Here is a 16,336-nt window from a genome sequence, read left to right on the forward strand (position 1 = left end):
CACCCACGGAGTGGGAGAGGTGATTGGCTCCCATATGTGAATATCCTGATATGTGACGGGACTAGTTGAGGCCTTAGTCGGTGACAATTATATTGTTGGATCCCCATGACATTTACAGAAGCTCCTGTATCGATGACGGCTTTCACTTCGGACCATGCAATGCGGACAATGCAGGTAGGCTGTGGTCTACGGTGTTGCTTCAGCTCTCTCGTGAATGATATGAGGAATCTTTCTTCCTCTTCTTCTTCAGGAGATGAGTCTTCAAGGCGGCAGTCAGGTCGTGAGAGAGGCTTCATTTTATTCTGGCATGTGAGATTCGTTATTGATAGTCCTCAGTGGCTTGTTGTCCCTGGAGTTCTTGTTTTGGGTCTTCCCCCGGCAGACTGAAGCAAAGTGGTTGAGAATCCCGCAACTTGAGCATGTCCGGCCTTGTGTGGGGCACACGTTAACCGGATGTTCCTCTTGGCCACAGAAGTCACACTTGTTCTTCTGGGGTTGAAACGAGCGTCCTCTGGGGGTGTTTCCTTTTCTTTCGTCCTAACAGCTTCTGCTCGTTCGGATTTGACGGTCACATTTTTTTCAGCCGTTCACGTCAGGGCCAGATCCATCTTGTCGGACCGTGCGGCCGATAAGTCATTTGATCTTGTTAGAATTAGGATATTATCGAGGCTTATGTTCGGTTGTCTCAATGTTAGGCTGCGTAGTTTCTTGTTATGACAGCCCTGGATTAATTGACCTCGGATCTCCTTGAGCCGGTCATCTGCTGTGCAGGAGCTCGCTAGCTCACGTAGCTTAGCGTAGAATGTATCGATCGATTCACCTTCTCGCTGGCGGGCTTAGCGCAATTTGAATCTTTCAAAGTGCAGATTTAATTGTGGGTCAAAATGAGCATTGAGTGAACTTACTGCTGCATCATAGTCTGTAGGTGAGCCTGTATTCAGTAGGTGCTTGAACAAAATGTAGATCTCCTCCACCACTTAATGTAAGAGAAGGGACATTTTACTGTGCTATCAGTCTCTTGTGTAGCAATAAAGTAATTGTCCAAACGCCCTATCCATGTCTTTCACCTGGGGAATGCAGTAATGGAGGTAATACTCTTGTGAGCGCATGCTGTGTGTTAGCATGGCTGGAAGGTAGAGCCACATTTGGTTTGTCTGCCATGTTAAGTAACGTATGTATTCTTTTTTGTCCTCCCACTTTCTCTGGGATGTGACCTCCCTTAACTGTGATACCTGTCGACCAGTGTCCTGTTAATTCACCTTTGCTCTTTATAAATTGTTATCTCTATTGTTCTTTTTTCTTCTGCTTGGCTATGGGATGTGAGTTGGATTAACCACTGCTTGTTGGGGGGGTGGTCCCTCTCTCCCTAGAGCTGCAGTCTACCTTGTATTGTAGGCCTTTGGTGGAGCCTTGCTCATACCTGCCAGTTAGTAGTTTTTCTCTTTTTTTAAATTTTTTCTTCTCTATTATGCCAGAGTTCTTTCTGTAGCTGTCCCTCCTTGGCGAAGGCCTCACGCGGCAGGGCTGGGTCTCAAGGTGACGTGGATCGTCCTCCAGCAGCTGCCAGTGTGTTCCACTGGGCCGCCGGGTGTCCTAGCGTTGTGCTGCGGGAGTGCCTCGGCGGTGCAGCAGGACGTGTGGGGCCATCCCCCCTCTTCGCCAGTGTCGGGTCCCACCTTATTAGCAAGGTAGGCGCTATGATGCATGTGCCCCCTCGCTCTTGTGACACACTCACACCCACTCAGGTATTGCATCGGGCAGACAGACCACCAGCGGTCTCCTCCCATTTATTTATAGCCTCGGTCCACGCCTGGCCCAAGGGTGAGGTGGGAGTACATCCGGGGTACCGGAGAACAAAATAACAGGACTGCTAATAATAATAATAAAAATAACTTGCTACACCTTCCACAGATGTAATCTTTTAACAGTGAGGGAGGGTTTCTGCACCTTTTGTCCACTGATACATCCTCGTGATAACCATGTGCTTGTTATTCCACAACATCTGCTTCACAACTTTGAAAAATTTAGCAAAAATCCTCATCAAAAACACCACCACCAGTTTCCCTCTACAATCTTCAGAGTATCATCATTGTCAAAAGAAACATTAATATTAACTTCCATGAAATAATTTTTCTACTCATTAAATCCTTTGGCAACTCGGTTCTATACTTTGCCATTGCGGAACAGTATGGCATCCCTCAAAACTTCCATAGGGTAAAAAAAGGGACTTTCTCCTTAAGGGACTTAGACCATTTATTTACTCGGACAAATTGTTCAACCTGAATATCGAAGGATTTAGGACATGGCTGGGTCTAATCTGAGATGGCATATGGCATGGTAGGCACGAGAGGTATAGATTGGAATGCTACCCGAAGCGATTGACAGTGGTTATACTTATTGCAAGCATTCTCCCATCACCTTTTGTGTGTTTGATGGGCTATCGGTATGCCCAGGCATTAGTCCCTTGCACACTGTGCCACTGGGACCAAGCTACACCTGACTGAAGAATCCCAGTCTGGGCAAAACCTGTCTTGGGTTTCTTGCGTTCTAGTTCAGAGAAGACCTGGCTTGGCATTTTGGTATGGACTGTTACTGTTGCACCAGGGTTGAGACTGATTTGCATATAGCTGGGTCACATCTGAGGTAGCATGGTGGGCAAGAGAACAATGGGTTCGAATGCAACCAAAGCAATTTTCAGTGGTTCGAAATATTAGAAACAATTACAACAATGATGTGGAAGGGTAACTTCTGCGCACAATATTATCATATATTCAGGAACATTAGATTCAAATGGTGCTCCACGGATATGAAGCTGCTACTCCACGCTTCAAAACAGGAGACAAACTGCCCCACAATCACATTCAGAATTTTCCTGAACCCAAATGTCCAAATCCCAAGTCTCCACAAAGAGTTGATGTAGTTGTGTTCTCCACTTTATTTTCAATCTTCATGTGTCCCATATTTGTCCAATACATCCAACACGAAAACGTAGCCAACACATGATTCGTCGATGGTAGGTATACCACTGACTTCATCAGAGCTACAAAACAAATCATAGTTCACTTTAATAACTTTCTTTGCTATCACAACTCATAATTAGTCATCACCATAGTTATAATGACCATGAATGAAATTTATATAGACCCCAAGCCAGAAAGTATCTCTTGAGTAAGATACCATATTAAAACCCAATGGAACCTTGTCACTATGCTATAGTTCCAACTCAGAATTATCTAATCACCAGTGTGAACAGTAATGAGCATAGAAATAGTTAAATGCTAGAGATAAAAAGATAAAAGGATAAAAAGATAGCTTAAGGAGGTGCTAATGTGCCCATGTGTATCAGAGAATGGCATGCTTCTCTCCGCAATATTGTGATCAGACCCGAACCAATCCAATAGCAGGCTGTCCTATTTTCAATACGTTTAAACCTACTTACCTAGCGAGTCCATAGCAGATGGCCCAAAGTACTGCGTATAAAAATAATATCTAGTGCCTCCTAGTATCCTAAACAAGTGAAAGTAATACAGTTAATGCTGTGAATTTGAAATTAATTTGGTCTGTGCCTTGAATGGTTTATTATTGACAGCACTGGCTGATATATGACGTAACTTGGTTGTGAGTGTATGTGCACGGATATGATTAACATAATATTAGGTTACAGGGGATGAGGTGAATTGGATAAGGCTAATGTTCGGAATACCAAATGTTTATTGACATATCATAGTGTTTGGGTAGAGTGTGTCGCTATGATATAATTATTTTTTTCACATAAAGACACAAAATAAACTATTTGGAGAAATTGCCTGTGATAAGGGTTGGCCGCCACAGAGAAAGATACAGTAAGAGGCCAAAATTAATGTTTCTGTTACTTACATTGGACCTTTGACCGAGCATTGGACCATTAACAGTATTACTTTTGTTTGTTTAGGATACTCGGAGGCCCTCGATATTATTTTTGTATGCAGTACTTTAGGTCATCAGCGATAGAATCGCAAGGTGAGTAGGTTTACATGTATCGATAATAGGACAGCCTGCTAACGGGTGGCTTCCGGTGCAAACAGTTCTGAATATTAGTCATGAACTTCAGTACTTCTTGGGCACATGATTTGTACGAAGGGTCTGGTGACACTACCTTTATACGAGTCTACATATTCTCTTTTTTCTTCTCTTCTCTTTCTATGATTTCTGTCTGGGCTCAGTGAAATGGTTGTTAGCTATACCGCAAGATCTATGAGACCTTATGAGATAGGAGTTTCATTTTAAATCATGTGACACGGCTGTGACATATTTTGCTGTGTTTGGGGACGTAGCTATGTCCTTGTATTTATGTACCTTCCCTTTGGATACACTAATGTAATGGGGATCATATTTGTTTTTGGGGGGGGGGTGGGACTTTTATTTGCAGTTTTCATTAATTGGCACGTAATATTACAATCTGACAGATATAGATACATGATGGTACAGCGATTAAGCACAGAGTGGTTAATTACATTTATATGCTCTGTTCCGCAACTCTCCCTCATAGTCCATTCTACGCATTTATGTATTTGGTGAGAGCCCCGCAATTTCCCATCCCCGCAGTTAGTCACTGACATCCGATATCGAGTCCTTTAGAGGCGGATCACAAATGTTTCCCCTGAAAGTATTCCATTTTCCCCACACCCTTGTCCACTTCTTAGGGCATCCCCTATGTACATATACCACTTTCTCTGCTAAACATTGCGCCGTCCATGTCACAGCACCACTGACGGTGGGAGGGAGTGAGTCCCGCCCCCCAGTGTTGAGCTATATTTCACTTTGCCATCGTCATACCTAGCGTCGCCAGGCCCTGGGCCATTTGGGTAAGGTCTGTAGGCTCCCAGATGTTTAAAAGACATCTCTTGGGTTCCGGTTCAACGGGAGCTCCGGCCACCCGATAGATGGTGCCCATTATACTCTCCCAGTACAGTTTGATCTCCTGGCATTCCCATAGTATGTGGTAAAAGGTACCCTGCCCCCCACATTGCCTCAGACAGAGTGGTGTGTCAGCGCGACCCATGTGGTGCAGAGTTGTGCATGTATAGTAGATTCGATGTAGGATTTTTAGTTGCATTAACTTCAATTTTGAGGGTATTGCCACCTCCAGCGGGGAAGCGAGTGCCTCCTGCCAGTCTGTCTCATCCAGCTCCCCAATGTCTGTCTGCCACCTGTCCCTTAGGGTTTTGTGGGGTCTGGTTGGTTATTTATAATCTTGCGGTAGGTTGGGGAATTCACCTTTTTTATCATGTGATCTGTCAGCAGTCTGTCTTCTAATGGTGAAGCCTCTGGGAGCTCAGTACCTGGAGGGATAATCTTCATGAGTGCATGTCTAATCTGCATGTAATTAAAGGTTTCCGTCAGCACCATCCCATATGTTTCTTGTAGTTGACTGAACATAATGAACGCACCCTTTTTCCATAGGTCCCCGATATGGGAAATGCCTATAAGGTCCCATTGTTTGAACCCCTTGCTATTGCATAGTTTACCCAAGCGCTGGGTTTCCCAAAGTGGTGTTGCATGTGTTATGACCCCCTTCCACCCAAGTGCACGAAGTGTGGTGAACCATTGGTCCTAAAAGGATAGTCCCCCGGTACTTATTGTAATGTGCCCCCATAACGCCTTCTGATCTGAGTATATATCTGTCCATACGTAACGCCGGTTCCTCCTGCAGAGCATGGATCCTTTGGTTGATTACAGTGAGCTGCGAAGCCCAATAGTAGACCTATATGTCGGGGAGGGCAATTCCACCATCATACCAGCTCTTTACCAATTTATGCCTCGCAATGCGTGCGGGTTTCCCGTTCCATAGAAGATTATTTACTTCAGTATCTATTGATTTGAAGTAGGTGGAGGGTACCGGGAACGGGGTGTTTTGTAAGGCGTAAAGGAATCTAGGGAGTGCCATCATTTTGAAAAGGGCAGCCCTTTCTAACAATGTCAGCGGTAGGGAGTGCCAGTGTTTCAGATCACGGCGGAACCGACCAAGGGGCTCAAGAAGGTTTTTTCCCATGAACTGCTCAGGCTTGGGCGTAATATATATACACCCAGGTATTTGAACCATCATCCGCGATCTGTATCTCACAGTTCCTTGGTAGTCGTGTCGGAGGCCCCTAAGCACGTATAAAAGTGACTTTGCCCAATTAATGGTATAACCTGAGACCCTACCGTATGCCGCACAGATATCCAGGAGGCAATTATTAGAACGGGTGGGGAATGCCATGTATAGTAATACATCGTCCGCGTATAGAGAAATGCGGTCCTCCCAGCCCTCTGTCCATTTCAGTCCCCAAATAACTGGGTCACGTCTTATCCAGGCAGCCAATGGTTCAAGCACCAACGCGAACGGAAGGGGTGAAAGGGGACATCCCTGCCATGTCCCTCTGGCCAAAGGGAAGTCAGTTGAGATGTGTCCGTTCATCACCACGTGTGCTAGGGGTTTCGCATAAAGGAGTTGGATCCACGCGCAGAACTTGGCGCCAAGGCCCAAGTGTCTGAGGACTGCGAAAAGAAACGGCCATTCGTCTAAATCGAAAGCCATATGCGCATCCAGGGAAAGAATGACAGCATCTTCCTCAATAAGTGGTATACGCACCATGATGCTGTGGAGCCGTCGCAGGTTGAGAGCCGTGTTGCGACCCGGCATAAAACCAGATTGGTCTGGGTGCAGTAACTTTGTGAGATATGGTAGTAGCCTGGTGGCCAACGTCTTAGCCAGTATTTTAGCTTCTGCATTTAGAAATGAAATTGACCAATATGATGTGCATGCCTGCGGTGGTTTGCCAGGTTTATGTATTGCCACTATTGTCGCTAGACGTTGATCCCGGGGGAGCCCTCGCTTCCCCAGGCTGTCCACATACATCTCCAGTAGACGTGGCGCGACATGGGTCACTGCTTTTTTATACAGTTCAATAGGCATGCCGTTCGGGCCAAGAGCTTTCCTATGCACCTATAGCTAGTGTTAGTTCCTCTGACTTCTAATTCCTGCATTTTACTAGGGGCGAGCGTAGGCATCTGGATATCTTTGAGAAATGGTTGTCATCTAGGGGGCGCTAGAGGGCGCCAGACCGACATGGCCGCACATCCGTGAGGCTCTCGCCAGCCGGGCGATTCATTGCTCCTTCAGCTCATCCGTATTCCTGGAAACTCGCACCTGACCCGCGCCGATTGTTCAGCTGGGGCCGGAGCACACCTGCTGCAAAATTTGGGCCATTCTGACCGGTGGCTCCGAAGATATAGACACTGTTGTCTCCCGCGGACGAGGCCGCAGCCCCTCTGGCGCGACGAGACCGGCGTGCGCATGCACGCGACACCGAGGATTGGTCGCGGTCAGCAGGCCGCGTGATACTGCCGGTGGCAGCGCGGACTGACGGTGGCTGCACATACATCCGGACTTACTGCGGCTGCTGTGGTTCACCCGGAGTGCCGGTAAGGTGGAGGTGGGCGTGGGCGGCACTGGCGGTTTCAGGCCGCGGGACAGCTACTACACGGACACCATAAGCCCCTGAGGGTGGAGAAGACGGCCCCCGCATGTTTTGTCGCCACGCGCGGCCTCTGAGGGGACGGGAGGCGGAGATACCTCGTAGCCCGCTCCTCCTACGGTTCATAGCGGCGAGATACCCACCTTTGTGCCACAGCACGCCCGGCCTGCTGGGGATCTGCCGGGAGGAGACGACTCCGTTGGGTAAAGGCCTCGCCGGCAGCAGCCAGCCTCCTGACGGTGACTGGGGGCCCTGTGTGAAGAACGTTGCTGGCTCACGCTTGAGGCGTCATCCGAGAGAGTAAGAGAGAACCCCGCGCTGCCATCACACAACGCTGCGCACGAGGAGGTGCGGGACACACGGGGCTGACAGGAGGTGATCCTCCCGCTGCGCTGGATGGGCCATCATCGCTGAGCTCCTTCTAGCCTTGTGGCGTGGGCGCTGCGGGGGCTACTACCGCGAGTGGCGATCTCGCTTTGGGGGAAGACATTGTTTTGGTGCTTTGCTGGGAGCGGCCCCCCCCCCGATTGTTCAGGGCCTTCCACTTTGCTGATAACGAGGAGTGACGTCCGTGGAGTGTGATCAGAAGCGCAGACCTAGCCCCTATCATACCACACGTTAAGGCTCTTGCTGCTCCAGTGGGGGTGCTCCGTACTGGCGTTCCTGCGTGGTGGTCCGACTCTTATACTCTGCCATAATGGGGAAGACAGATGCTAAGCAATCCCGGCTCCCCTTTGAGACCCAAAAGAAAAAAGCCCGTGCCCCGCCGCCGGGGGATGGCGACTCTGATGGAGGGGAAGCCGAGGAGGTGGACTGGAAGGCGCTCCTACTTAACATGCAAACTAGCCTTACCTCAATTGACTCAAAGATTGACAACATGTCTAAACGTCTGGACTCTGTGGTGCATCGCCTTGACCAACAAGAGGAAAGAGTGAAGGAGTCGGAGCAGCGGATTTCTGGGCTGGAGGATGGGGCGTCGGCCACTGCAACCAAAGTATCGCAGATGGAGAGATTGCTGAAGGTGATCGCCGACAAGAACGAAGACTTAGAAGCGCGATCGCGCCGCAACAACGTGCGCCTTATTGGTCTGGCAGAATCTACCACTGTGGGCAAAATGGAACTTTTCATTGAAAAGCTTCTGTCTGGCCTTTTTGGCGCGGATGCCTTCTCTCCACAGCTGGTGGTGGAGCGAGCCCATCGCACCTTGGGCCCTCGCCCCATACCCGGAGCCCCCCCGAGACCTGTCATCATCCGCTTCCTGAATTATAGAGACCGAGATACCCTACTGCGCCTCGCCCGGGAGAAACAGCCTGTCCACTTTGAAAACACCACGCTCTCCTTCTTTCCTGACTTCACACAGTCGGTGCAAGATGCGCGCCGTAAATTTGGGTCAGTCAAAAAACGATTGCTTCAGAATGGTATTCAATACTCTATGCTGTACCCAGCTCGTCTACGGGTGGTCCACCATGGCAAGCCGCACATATTTCAGGACCCATCTCAGGTGGAACACTTTCTAAAGGACCATAAACGATCTCATGAGGCTGCTCGGCCCCCTTCGGAGAGAGCCGGCTCCCGCTCGCCCACCTCTGCTCTGGACTGATTGGGGACTTCATTGCTGCTATTCCTGTTCCTCATTGTGCTATTACTGTTTAGCCTTGCCTTGCTTTCACCTTACGATGGGCCTTAATGTTCGTAACATATTCTGATCTGCGCCCTGGTCTTGTATTGATGACCTACCAATCGTTGGGCTCCACTGCTTGCAGGGTTTCCTTGATGATGTTTAACATAACTTCGCCCTGGCACCTCCCTCCCCTTCCCGCGCCTTCCGCTGGATACTGACCCAAGCGGGCAGCGGGTGTAATATCGGGGGAGCTGGATGGCGGGTCTGGACCCCTTGTGTCCCCCAATTGGGTGTTCCCCAACAGGGTGATGACTTGGTATTGTGGGTTTGTATGGGGTGGGGGAGATGCCCGGCATGATTGGGATGTCGGAGTGGGTGGGTGGGGAGGTTTTCAAGGGGTTGTTTATGTTTTGTTTGAACTTAGTATGGATATTGTCAAAATGCATAGTGCTGCTACACCTTTTGACACCTTCGAAACACAGTGGCACCAGGGAAGGTATCGTTCAGTGCGCTCCTTGACCTCTTATTCTCCTATCTGTAGATATGAGTCATGCCGGAAACTTTGATATTAAAGTGGGGGGACTGATCTCCGCTATCACTTGGAACGTTAGAGGACTGGGTGATCCGAGGAAACGGAGACGGATTCTGGGTGCGTTGGACAGACTAAAGGTACATATCGTATTCTTGCAGGAGACCCATATGGATCCCCAACGCAGAGGCGGCTTTGCCGCCAGATGGGCAGCGCACTCGGTCTTTGCGCAGTACTCGTCCTATGCGAGAGGTACTGCTATCCTGATAAAAAGAAGTGTCCCCTATACTCCCCTCGGTGACGCAGCCGACCGGGAGGGCCGGTATTGTATAACTTGGGGAAGGATTGGCGTTGAAACCATCACACTGGCCTGCTCTTATGGCCCTAATTGTGATGACCCGAGCAGCTTCATTGCCCTCTGGAATAAGATCAGGGACATAGGATCGACACATCTAATATGGGGAGGAGATTTTAACGCTGTGCTTAACCCGGTCTTGGATAGGCCCAACCCCTCTGCACAACACTACACAAACACACACAGAAATCTGCGGGACATTTGCGACACTCAGGAAGTCGTAGATGCATGGCGACACTTACACCCGACTCGGACGGAGGGCACACATTGGAATACGGCTCATGCCTCATGGGCTAGACTGGATTACATTTTGGTGTCTCGTGGGCTGGCCCCCCCCCTAGCTGCGGCACAACATGTGGGCCGCACGTTCTCTGATCACTCCCCGGAGCTGGCCAAGTTCCGCTTACCGGACATAATGGGGAGACCACCCTCCTGGCGACTACAACCCAACATTTTACTCGACGAACTCTTTCGCACCGAACTGAGTCAAGACATTGAAGATTTCCTTTCACACAACAAGGGTTCGGTGGAGCGGATGGCCACCCTGTGGGAGGCGCTAAAGGTCACAGTGCGAGGTATTTGTATCTCTAAGAGCTCCGGCGTGCTGCGGGCCTTACGCACTACATTAAACACATTGGAAAGCACACTGCACACACTAGAAACTCGGCCAGACTACGCCACTAACTCAGATGCACAGGCACAATACCGGGAGGCTCTGTCTGAATATACTTCCACTGCTGAAAGGGAGGTCAACTTCCGTGGTAAATACTTTAGGGCTAGGGCATACGGGGAGGGAGAGCGACCCAGGAAGTTCTTGGCGGGAGTGGTTCGCCCCCCTCGCGGCTCGGGTTTTGTGTTGGAGCTGGACGGAGACGGAGGGGTACCTCTACGAGACACACGTTCGATCTTGGCTGCTTTCACTACACACTATTCCGCACTCTACACCACTACTAGAGTGGGTGACCTGGACATAGATGACTACCTGAGGGAACTCACCTTAGGATGGCTTCCAGACCATCAAAGAGAGTTTTTGGCTGAGCCCATAGGCCTGGATGAAATTAGGGATGCAATTAGTCAGATGGCACCCGGAAAGGCTCCTGGATTAGATGGTCTGCCCATGGATTTTTATAGGGCTTATGTAGATATAGTGGCGCCGGAGCTTCGGGAGGTTTATCTGGAGGCGCATGAGTCCGGCACACTCCCTCCATCCATGCAGGAGGCTCTCATCACCTCCCTACTGAAACCCGGAAAACCGCCTCAATATTGCGATTCCTATCGTTCTCTCTCATTAATCAACTGTGATGCTAAAATACTGACCAAGTTGTTGGCTAATCGATTGCAGTTGTTACTAGGGGGATTGGTGCTATCGGATCAGGCGGGATTCATCCCCGGCAGGGCTACCTCACACAACCTTCGTACCCTTTTTTCAATATTGCAAAATGTGGACCCTGATTTGCCGATGGTGGCGTTTTTTTTAGACGCCACTAAAGCCTTTGACTCTTTAGAAAGGGACTATCTCCATTGCATCCTACGAAATATGGGGATGCCCATAGGATTCACGCAGTGGATCGATCTCCTTTATCGTCAACCTGTAGCTTGCGTTGGGGTGAATGGTCAGAAATCTGAGGCCTTTGCTATATCGAGGGGCACTCGCCAGGGGTGCCCCCTCTCTCCATTGCTATTTGCCATAGCGATGGAACCGTTGGCTGCCAGGCTCCGGCAACACCACCGGGACAAAGCTCTGCGCTGCCTTCAGCGGGAAGTTCTTATATCCCTGTACGCGGATGACATTACACTTTACATCCCCGATCCCTCTGTTAACCTTAACCCTATCTTGAGGGAATTCATTCGCTTTGCTGGTATGTCTGGTATTCACATTAACTGGGGAAAATCCACTATCTTTCCGCTTACTACAGCGGCTCAGCTCTTCCCCCTTGATTACCCTCTACGGTGGTGCGCAGATGAGGTCCGATACCTGGGCATACTTCTCTCTCGGGATCGCGAAGAATTGATGCAGCTGAATTATGGCCGTGCATTTGACCACATTCAAACCTGCGTGACCAGATGGATCACGCTACCTCTTTCCCTGACAGGCCGCGCATCCCTCATTAAGATGGTAGTTCTTCCAAAGCTCCTTTACCTCTTCCTAAATATCCCATACTATCTGGGCAAGTCCTTTTTTAAACTTTTGCGCTCTGAGCTTATTCGACTGGTTTGGGGGGGGAGCAGCCACGTCTGAGCTGGGACATCTTGACTCGTCCATTCGCCCAGGGTGACTTTGATTTACCGGAGTTTGAACTTTACTATTACAGTGCTCAGGCCCACTACGTTCATCACTGGATCCGCCCCACTCCTTTCATGCCTCAGATAGCGGTAGAACATTGGTTGGCAGATCCCATCCCGCTGGAAGGTGCCATATTTAGTGTGCCTGAGACACGGGCTGCATACCACACCGCAGTCTCCAGCTCAGTCCTAGCGTGGCGACATATTGCGAAAAAAGCCCAAACGACATTGGTGTACGCTCCATTGCTTCCCTTGGCGTATCACCCTCTACTACCCATTCTGCAGGAACAACTATTTAAGAACTTTATGGCCAAACTCAACATTAAGACTTGGGGAGATCTTTATCAGGGCGGACGCTTTCGTTTGCAGACACACATGTTCGCCGACCTTACACCTACTCCCATGGACACATTTCTGTACATTCGGCTTCGTAGTGGGATTCGGGCGTTGATGGAGGGGTTCCCTGACGAACCACCCACTTTAGACCCTCTACATCAGTAGCTCAAAGCTGCTACCCCTGCACATGCGGTCTCTAACCTATATCACTCACTACGCACCACACCGGGTCCAGAACCTTGTAGAGCGCGCACCAGATGGGAGGTGGAGTTGGGTACACCCATTGAAGATGAGCTCTGGAGCTTTTGCTGTTTACAGACTGAGCAAATCTCCTCCAGTAGTAGATTCAGGGTCATTCACTATAAGTTCTTACATAGACTCTACTGTACTCCAGCCCAAATGTGCAGGATAGGCCTCCGAGGAGACGACCGCTGTTGGCGCTGTCGCGCACCTGCGGTGGATTTTTTGCACATGGCCTGGGGATGCCGGGAGATTGCCAACTATTGGCGACGGGTAAATTCTGGTCTTTCAGAGATGATAGACATCCCATTGACGCCGTCTCCAACGCAGGCACTTTTGGGGTACACGAAAACCGTTAGGAGACCTGACCGCAGATTTGCCACAGTTGCTTTTCTCATAGCGAAGAGACTAATAGCATGCAGGTGGGGGAGGGGCAGGGCCCCTAAATTCAAAGAATGGATCAGAGACATGGTACAGTGTCAGGACACGCTGCTCCGATATGCGGAGCTTCTGCCTACCGCATCCAGACCGGTGGATATCTGGGGTCCTCTTACGACTTATCTGTTGTCACATCCCATATCGTAGCAAACCTTCCCCATAGATCCATAACACTACTCCCATTGGGGGCGCTCTGCTTGAGTTGGCGGACATTGTGCCTGGACCGGGTATGGGTTGTTCTCCCTTCTCACTCCTTTCCTTTTTGCCCACGCTTCAGTTGATGTTTGACATGGCTTACAGGATTTGGCGTGCCCTCCTCTGATATTGCTAGCAGGCGGCGGTATTTTGATTTCTCCCTCACTGTTTCTCCGGCACTTATGTGTTAAGAAATGTGACTCTGATGTACTGTACACCTGTGATATGAGAAGTGATGCCACTGCACTCTGCGGTTTCAACCTATGCATAATTTGTACATGTTGTACGGAACAATTTATAAATAAAGTTTACAAAAAAAAAAAATGGTTGTCATCTACTGTGGCTGCCGGTATATAAACTTTCTCATAATGAAGCGCCAGCGCGTCGGCTATTTGTTGCGGGTCTGTTGTGGTGTCCCCGTTATCTAACCTCAATTTCGCCATCCAGCGATCAGCCCTGTCGCGTCTATCCAGCCAGGCCAAAGGTTTTCCCGCCTTATTCCCAACTTCATAAATAGTATGTTGTGTCTTGGTGAGCCTACTCTTCTCCTCCTCCCACATATAATCCTGATATTCTTGTTTGGCCAAGTTTAGCTTGTGCGCCGTAGTATCATTGGTGTCTGAGGCATGGTCCTCTTCAGCTTGACCCAACACCAACTCCAGCGCCTCTATGTGGCCCACTTGCTCCTTTTTATGTGATGTGAATAACATGATTGCTTGGCCCCTCAGCACTGTCTTATATGCCTCCCATAGAGTCGTCGGGGATGTGACTGAGTGTTGATTTTCCGTAAAGTATTGTCTCGTGGTTGTTAGTAGGCCCTTCCATATCTCAGGGTTTTTCAGGAATCCTGGGTAGACGGGAAATATGCCTCGTCCGGTTCGGGATATGGGATGCGTATTTAACCAAAACTGGGGAATGGTCAGAAATACCCCTAGGCAGGTGCGATATCTCCAACATTCGCTCTAAACCCGTCACTAGTGTGAAAATAGAATATTTTTTTTGAGAAACTGTCTTGTACTCCCGAGTGGAAGTTGTATTGTCGCTTCTGTGGGAACCACGAGCTCCAAGCGTCCACCAGACCAAAGGCGTCTAGAAATTCTGATAGCCGGAGATTCGTGCCACTCTGATCCCTGGGGGGCTATCGGTCTATGGTGGCATCTATCGTGGCATTTAAGTAGCCCCCAGTATCAGTTCACCTTGTGGGAGTGCGAGGAGGAATTTACCCAGGGCAGGGAAGGCCACCCGAAGTAGAGCCGGAGGGATATATACTGACACTAGATTATATGGACGCCCCTCCCATTGGCACGCCACAGCTACAAATCGGCCCTGCTCGTCAGTCAATGACCCAGAAATTACAATCGGGAAGCGTTTATTGATCAGGACGCCCACACCGTGAGACCCAGAAGTAAATTCAGAGTGCACTACCATTTTAAACCCCCACCTATCTAGGGGCTTGCAGGCTGAGCGCACCAGGTGCGATTCATGGATTAGGGCCACTTCCGGTGCCCTGCATTTAAGATATTGTAGGACCAGTCCTCTTTTTATCTTATCCCCAAGGCCGTCTACATTCCATGATATAACAGAGAGAGGGGCGCTCTCCTTATCAGGGGTCAGTGATCGTGCGGCCAATGGGTCAGCCCAAGCAGTCGTTTGTGCCATGTAGTACCATGTCAACTGTAGAATCCACAGAGCAGTGCAATATCAACATCATGTATAAAGTTCGCATATGCCTAGTAATCACGTAATGTGCCTGAAACATTGAGAAAACCATAACGTTAAACTGGACCCGTCCCCCCGCTCCCCTCCCTGCACAGAGGGCCTAAAACTACCCGCCACCCAAACATTGCAGAGTGCTTTTGACCCATAACTTGTACTTGCGTAACGGGGAGAGTAGTCTCACGAGCATCCCACTTCATCCCCATATAGAAAGCATTGTATATCGGTTAACTGCTCTATTTAGAAGTCTTTGTCCCACCTCAGTGAGAGTGCGAGTCAGTGTGAAGTTCGCTACAATCCTAAACACAGTCAGTGATCCGCTGCAGTCAAGCCGGCCGGCGCCAGGGTCCTCCATCAACCCCGTGTGGTTTCTTTCACCAGCAGATGGAGAATCAAAGAATCCAGTCTAATCCTCACTGTCCACCTGTCGCCTGCGTGGTATCCTCTATTGATCTTGAGTCCCTGGAGTCCGGAGACACACCCTCCAGCAAACGATGTTGTTACTTCTTGCCTTATCTTTTTGGCCCGGTCGACAGGCGCCAGCCCTCCAGCCAGTCGTGGGCCTCTTCCGGCGTCTCAAAGAACCAAAGTTTCCCCTCTGCCTCGACCCGCAACCTTGCCGGGAAGAGCATAGAGTGCTTCAACTCACGGGTTCTCATATCTTTCTTAAACTCCAGGAAGCTACGATGTTGTTTAGTCACTGCTACCGTATAGTCTGGAAAGGAGGTAACAGTGTAGTTCTCAATACGGATAGGAGGAGCAATTCGTGCCGTCTGCAGGATCGCGTCATGGTCACGGAAGTTAAAGATGCAGGCGAGTATGGGCTGGGGGGGAAGGCGCTGGGTCGCGATTTGCCGCCCGGCACTCGGTGGACCCTTTCAACCAAAAAGAAGTTGGACAAGCCGCTTGGTTGTAGCTGGTTCTTTATGAGGTCTTCAACAAACAAGTCCAGCACAGGGCCTCCCACACTTTCTTGCACACTAATAATGCGGACGTTGTTGCGTCTCGAGCGGCCTTCCTGGTCGTCTAGTTTGGCCGCCATTAGTTTGTTATCTGCTTCCAGCTACTTGACCTGCCGCTGCCGTGGAGAGAGTCGCCATTGTAGTTTCAACCTCTGTCATCCT

This window comes from Triturus cristatus, chromosome 3_1 (genome assembly GCF_964204655.1).
Source record: "Triturus cristatus chromosome 3_1, aTriCri1.1, whole genome shotgun sequence".
In the NCBI taxonomy this organism is placed as follows: Eukaryota; Metazoa; Chordata; class Amphibia; order Caudata; family Salamandridae; genus Triturus; species Triturus cristatus.